Source organism: Scatophagus argus, unplaced genomic scaffold (assembly GCF_020382885.2).
Source record: "Scatophagus argus isolate fScaArg1 unplaced genomic scaffold, fScaArg1.pri scaffold_35_ctg1, whole genome shotgun sequence".
Taxonomy (NCBI): domain Eukaryota; kingdom Metazoa; phylum Chordata; class Actinopteri; family Scatophagidae; genus Scatophagus; species Scatophagus argus.
The window spans coordinates 12,788-19,939 of record NW_025421235.1 but is presented as its reverse complement, the minus strand read 5'-3'; the positions used below and the strand labels follow the sequence as shown (position 1 = coordinate 19,939).

General features: G+C 44.5%; 1 long non-coding RNA gene across 1 annotated transcript; it reads right to left on the bottom strand.

Moving 5' to 3' along the window:
* Positions 1-395: 395 nt before the first annotated feature.
* LOC124055966 lies at positions 396-798 on the bottom strand. Its single transcript, XR_006842900.1, has 2 exons — positions 684-798; positions 396-569 (listed from the first exon to the last, which is right to left on the bottom strand). It is a non-coding gene; the product is annotated as an uncharacterized LOC124055966 (long non-coding RNA).
* Between the last annotated feature and the right edge of the window lie 6,354 nt (positions 799-7,152).

The following is a 7,152-nucleotide window of genomic DNA, read 5'->3' as shown; positions in this document are numbered from 1 at the left end:
GTCCTGATCTCTATTGTTGATGCCTATTGAAAGTACAAGAACTTGTGAGCGGGCTAACTGTTTTGTTTTTTCACAGATTTTATGAAAATGGTAAAAAGTGGCACCCGGGTAACTGTCTAATTGGATTTGTGGATGGTAATGAGGGGGTATTCTATTGATATTGGAATCTCCTAAAACAAGAACGGGTTTTCGAGGTTTGAATTGCCAATCTGTCATTTACGGTGAGGGCGAGCTATATGATAAGACGGTTTGAAACGGGTGGATGAAAGGGGCGTCTGAAATATGGTATGAGGAGGATCTGAAGCAAGAGTTGAAGTGGGGGTGGCCGATGGGTGGTAGGGATCCCAGGTGGGGGGCCAGGAGATTCGAGCTGAGTGGCTTCATTAATGTTTTGGAAGGAGGGCTCAGACTGGTCTCTCTGAGTGGCCATGTTGGCCTTTGGAGTCCCACTCATCATGTTAGGAGTGCCCTCCTTTGGTGGTATGTTGGGGATATTTTTTTCTTTTCAGAGGTGATCGGATCAAGAGAAGTCGAATGCTCTACTGTCCCAGCCACCCCACCAGTAGGATCTGTTGGGGAAAGCACAGATTGAATGCAGTCCTCAGTGATAACAGCAACATTCGATTTATTGTAAGTGGTGGTGAGGGAAACAGACTCAGCTCAGGAGTAACCGGTGGATTTACCTGGGGTTGGACATGGACCTGAACCCCAACCTCCCGTACAGCAGCAGAGTTTTTTATTTTGGTGCCATCAGAGCCTATGGCTGTAGATGGAGGTGCGTTAGCTTCAATTGATTGCTGTGGACAAATCAAAAAATGATGGTAATGGGCATGTGTACTAGAGGTGATGGGAAGTACGGGTGAGAGTTCTAAAACTGGTAAAGAAGGTTGTGTTTTCTGAATTTCTATGGTATATTTAAAGGTTCTGGACTTAGATGGTCTTTGGGGCAGAGGGGTGGACGCCACAGGGGGTGGGGAGAGCCAATATCCCATGTTGTGGATAGGCCGTACGTGATACAGCAGTAGCAGCATGATAAAGATTCTTATCAATGGTAGTCTGTACATACTGTGGATAAGAAGGGACTGATTTGTCCGAGGCTACGAGATTACCAGCTGTGGACCCAATTGAGGCAGTGGGTCCAGATGGGTGACATGCACTCTTGGGGCTACTTCCCTGTGTTAAACCAACAGTGGCACCGTTGAGTGAATGTCAGACAATTTACATTCAACAGGCGGAGAGAGATTTGGGTTGAGAGCAGATTCAGGTGTAATCACAGGATCCCTTTCTCGTGGTGTGGGAGACTGGGTGGGAGTGGCCACAGGAAAAGGCCTTTGTAAGGCCTGGCTTGTGGAAGGTAGGCTAGCCTCAGTACATATAGAGACATTCTGATGATTATCAGAAGATGGAAGGTTATGACGGGCTATTTCCTCTACTAAGGCTGCGGGCCCCAAATAGAGTGATAACTTGTGAGGGCTTCAGACTTGGGTAGGGGAGGAAAGTCATTTTCCTCCCTTGCTTTGGATGGAAGGAAGGGGAGGGGGCGTGCAACTGTGTTAGGAGCAGGTTGGCGAGGCCTAGGGGGCGGAGGTAAGCTGGTGGTAGCAGTCACATCATGAAGGGAAAAACCTAGCGTGTCTTCCACAGCATGAATAGTTTCTATTGTGAGTTTATGATTGTAGCGTTTCCTAGCCCAACCAATGGCTATTTGAAGGGCTAGTGGGTCTTTAGAGGGTGAACCAAACGATGTGATTATACTAGAGTAGTGTTCTTGTAGAATGATCATATTATTTTGCATCCAGGAAGTTGTATTGTTAGCAACCTTTGTTCGTGTATCAGGTGAGGGAGCAGCCGGTTTGTGATGAATTCTGTAAGCCTATTTACTTGTCGTAACATACCAGGGGGGAATTGGGTTTGTGGTAATGGAACGATCTATTATATGTTTATGGTGGATGGCCTGGATCAATTTGAAATATTGCTTGCTGAGACGTCGCGTTTCTAAAGGAGGGGGTTCAGACAAAACAACAGGTCGCTGATGAGTAAGTGGGGGCCGGGCACGGGGGTTCGGACTTGTGTAGTCTGGTCATTATTGGGCCTGGATATAGCATGCGTAACAAGAGACATTAGTGGTATAGGTGTATATTTATGTGTGTGTGTTCTATGAGCTGGCTGACCATTCATTTAATTAGCTGATCTGTACAATCAAGTTCCTTACAAAAAAAGCGAGTTTTAGGTTAATCAAACGGAAGGGTGCTTACCTTGAAACAGTTTTAGATTCTGGGTCTCAGTCTTCCATCCGTGTTGTAGTGCGGCAGTCTTGTCGTAGGTTGGATCCACACGATGGTTGTGTCTTAAGACGCCTGTGGATGAAGGAGGACTCGCTTCTCGGCTGGTGAAATTGAGGCAGGATAGTTGCTGGTAGAGAGGATCAGTCGCAGCGACCTCTTCCGTCGATTAAAAACTCAACTTTATTTAAATGTTAAAATTTAGTAAAAAACCCCCATAAAAGTCAGTAAAATGGCTTCCAGGGGTGTACTTTTGGTTAAAAAAGGAACAAAGAAAGTGCAAGAAAAGCTAAAAATCTCCTGACGTTTCGCAAACAGTATTGCTTCATCAGAGGTAAGGAGAATGAATGGGCAGCCAGGGTGCCTATGTAGATGTTCGGGGGTGGGAGGGGTTGGGTCCACCCCCGGGGGGGCCAGTCCCAGCCAATCACCACACCAGAGTTTCAGGATTGTTAGTAAATTCCAAAAACTGGAGGGAAAATTCAAAATTTTGGAGGGAAAGTGTGTGGCCCACTCTGATTGGGTCTCCCTGGGGGAGGGTCAAAGAAGTAGGAAGAGAAAATGTGTTAAACCAACCATTGGTTCTAGTCATGTAAGGACAGCATTCCTGCTGAATAGTGGCGCACCGAGCAGTGTCAAAGACTCCAGTGCGGGAGAACAGGGTTCAAAACCCTGCCTCCCCACCATCCATTTTCTATAGCTATTCCTATACCATGTACATTTTCAGGAGGATTGTAACAAAGCCAATGAATAAATGTTTGATTCAGATAAAATAGAGATAAAGATAAAAGAAATAAAAAGAAGTCTGTCGATGGCACTGGCTAGGTTAGGGTTGGGTTAGGGATGGGGTTCATGAAGTCAGATGTGGACCTAAAAAGCACTGGCCTACCGACAAGACTTTAAATCATAAAATGATAAAATCAAAAAGACCAGGGAAGAATAACCTAACAATGACTGTTAAATGGATCCTAGAGCCAAGTTAGTAAAACCTCATGGAATCTGGAGCGGAGTATTCATCTGCCAGAATAGGCATGGGGAAGGGGACACACCCACAACACAGGGGACCCGGGTTCGAATCCCGCCAGGAGCAACCAATTTATATAAAAAAAAAAAAAAAAAAAAAAAAAAAAAAAAAAAAAAAAAAAAACATAAGTGCAAGTATTGAGCAAGGCTGGCCAGCAAATAAGGTGGCTGTGTGGAACAGCCGCAGGGCCGTCACCCAGAAGGTCCGGGTTCGAATCTCGCTGGGGGCCACCAACTTTTTTTTAAAAGATGGGTTGCAAAGGAAAAAAAAACAAAACAAAAAGCCACCACCAATGATAAATACAAGTATTAGACATGGCTAGCCAACAAGGTGGGTGGCTGTGTGGAACAGTCACTGGACTGCCACCCAGGGGACCGGGTTCGAATCCCACGGGGCCACCAAACTTTTTAGAGAGATGGCCTGTACAGGAAAAAGCAGAAACACCTCACTGAAATAACAAATACAAGTATTAAGCAGAATTGGTCAACAAAATGGGTGGCAATGTGGAACAGCCCCAGGGCTGCCACCCAGGGCCGGGACTCGAATCCCGCTGGGGCCCCTGGCTTTTGCCAGTGGATTGCACAGGAAAAAACAAAAATTAAACCACTAAGATGACAAATACAAGTATTAAGCAGGTCAGTTAACAAAATAGGTGGCAGTGTGGAACAGCCGCAGGATTGCCACCCAGGGGACCTGGGTTCGAATCCCACTGGGGGCCTGCGACTTTTGTAAATGGGTAGCATGGGGAGAAAAAAAAAAAGGGGGGGGGGGTGAAAAGAAAAAGACAAGGGGTTTGGGGTAAGGAAAAGAGTTAGGGATGTAGGGTTGGGGTTAAGGGTCACAAATTAGGGTAAGTGTCAGAAATTAAGGTAGGGTTGGGGTTGGGGAACAAAACTAAGGAAAGATTTGGGAATTAAGGTTAGGGTTAGGGTTAAGGGGCATGGGTTGGGGTTAGGGGTCAGAGGTAAGGTCTGGGGTCGGGATTAGGGATCACAAAATTGGGATGGGGTGGAAAACCATGGGTTGGGGTTAGGGACAGGGGTTAGGGTTAAGGGGCATGGGTTGGGGTTGGGGGTCAGAAGTAAGGTCTGGGGTCGGGATTAGGGATCACAAATTGGGATGGGGTGGAAAACCAAGGTTGGGTTAGGGACAGGGATGGGGTTAGGGTTAGGGTTAGGGTTAGGGTTAGGGTTAGGGTTAGGGTTAGACTAAGGGGATAAAAGCAGGATGGCAAAATTTGCCATCCCAGTTTTACTGGAAGACTAAGGGGATAAAAGCAGGATGGCAAATTTTGCCATCTTACTTTTACTGGAATAACTTGGGCTAGGAAGGTGGTAGAGAGATGAAACCAAGTCCTACCCCCCCAAATGTGGCCACGCCCTTTCCAACGGTACCACCCCCGAGTTTGTACGACATACGGTTCCGGAGATACGGCAAATTCCAAATCGTGGTTGTTTCTATGGCTGAGTGTGTGTGTGAGTGTGTGTGTGGTGTGTCTGCGTATGTGTGTGGTGTGTGTGTATGAGAGTGTTGTCTGTGCGTCTGTGTGTGTGTGTGTGTGTGTGTGAGTATATGTCTCTGTGTGAGTGTGCGTCTCTGTGTGTGTGTGTGTGTGTCTGTGTGTGTGTCTGTGCGTCTGTGTGTGTGTGTGTGAGTATATGTCTCTGTGTGAGTGTGCGTCTGTGTGTGTGTGTGTGAGTGTGTGTCTGTGTGTGTGTGTGAGTGTGCGTCTCTCTGTGTGTGTGTGTGTGTGTGTCTCTTTGTGAGTGTGCGTCTTTGTGTGTGTGTGAGTCTGTGTGTGAGTGTGTCTGTGTGTGTGTTAGGGTTAGGGTTAGCATGCTGTTTTGCACTTTGTGCTTAGAGGATGCTCAGGGTAGGGTTAGGGTTGGGTTAGGGATGGGGTTCATGAAGTCAGATGTGGACCTAAAAAGCACTGGCCTACCGACAAGACTTTAAAATCATAAAATGATAAAATCAAAAAAGACCAGGGAAGAATAACCTAACAAATGACTGTTAAAATGGATCCTAGAGCCCAAGTTAGTAAAACCTCATGGAATCTGGGAGCGGAGTATTCATCTGCCAGAATAGGCATGGGGAAGGGGACACCACCCACAACACAGGGGACCCGGGTTCGAATCCCGCCAGGAGCAACCAATTTTATATAAAAAAAAAAAAAAAAAAAAAAAAAAAAAAAAAAAAAAAAAAAAAAAAAAAAAAAAAAAAAAAAAAAAAAAAAAAAAAACATAAGAGCAAGTATTGAGCAAGGCTGGCCAGCAAATAAGGTGGCTGTGTGGAACAGCCGCAGGGCCGTCACCCAGAAGGTCCGGGTTCGAATCTCGCTGGGGGCCACCAACTTTTTTTTAAAAGATGGGTTGCAAAGGAAAAAAAACAAAACAAAAAGCACACCACCAAATGATAAATACAAGTATTAGACATGGCTAGCCAACAAGGTGGGTGGCTGTGTGGAACAGTCACTGGACTGCCACCCAGGGGACCGGGGTTCGAATCCCACCGGGGGCCACCAACTTTTTAGAGAGATGGCCTGTACAGGAAAAAGCAGAAAACACCTCACTGAAATAACAAATACAAGTATTAAGCAGAATTGGTCAACAAAATGGGTGGCAATGTGGAACAGCCCCAGGGCTGCCACCCAGGGGACCGGGACTCGAATCCCGCTGGGGGCCCCTGGCTTTTGCCAGTGGATTGCACAGGAAAAAAAACAAAAATTAAACCACTAAGATGACAAATACAAGTATTAAGCAGGGTCAGTTAACAAAATAGGTGGCAGTGTGGAACAGCCGCAGGATTGCCACCCAGGGGACCTGGGTTCGAATCCCACTGGGGGCCTGCGACTTTTGTAAATGGGTAGCATGGGGAGAAAAAAAAAAAAAAAAAGGGGGGGGGGGGTGAAAAGAAAAAGACAAGGGGGTTTGGGGTAAGGAAAAGAGTTAGGGATGTAGGGTTGGGGTTAAGGGTCACAAATTAGGGTAAGTGTCAGAAATTAAGGTAGGGTTGGGGTTGGGGAACATAAACTAAGGAAAGATTTGGGAATTAAGGTTAGGGTTAGGGTTAAGGGGCATGGGTTGGGGTTTGGGGTCAGAGGTAAGGTCTGGGGTCGGGATTAGGGATCACAAATTGGGATGGGGTGGAAAACCAAGGGTTGGGGTTAGGGACAGGGGTTAGGGTTAAGGGGCATGGGTTGGGGTTGGGGGTCAGAAGTAAGGTCTGGGGTTGGGATTAGGGATCACAAATTGGGATGGGGTGGAAAACCAAGGGTTGGGGTTAGGGACAGGGATTGGGGTTAGGGGTCCTAGGGTTAAGGTTAGGAATCTGGGATTTAACTTAGGATGAGGGATAATGTTGCGGGAAAAAAAAAAAAAAAAAAAAAAAAAAAAAAAAAAAAAAAAAAAAAAAAAAAAAAAAAAAAAAAAAAAAAAAAAAATAAAAAAAAAAAAAAAAAAATAAATACATGAATAAATAAGTAAATAAATAAATTATATATATCTATGTATAATATGTATATATGAAAATGTATAAATAAATAAGTAAATAATTGATGCTGGTGGAACTTTATATAATATAAGGCATGCACAAGTAATCAATCATAATTCTTGAAGAAAGTATAAAAACACCAAAATTCATAACCAAGATAATCCAAAGCATGCAGAATAAAATCAATCAAAATTTGAGTTCATAAAATTCCACCAGAGGGAAGTACATAATAAAGACAATAATCAATACATAATAAATTAAAAATATATAAGTGTTAGAATAATTCGTATTTACCTCCCTATATGTTAAAAAAAAAAAAAAAAAAAAAAAAAAAAAAAAAAAAAAAAAAAAAAA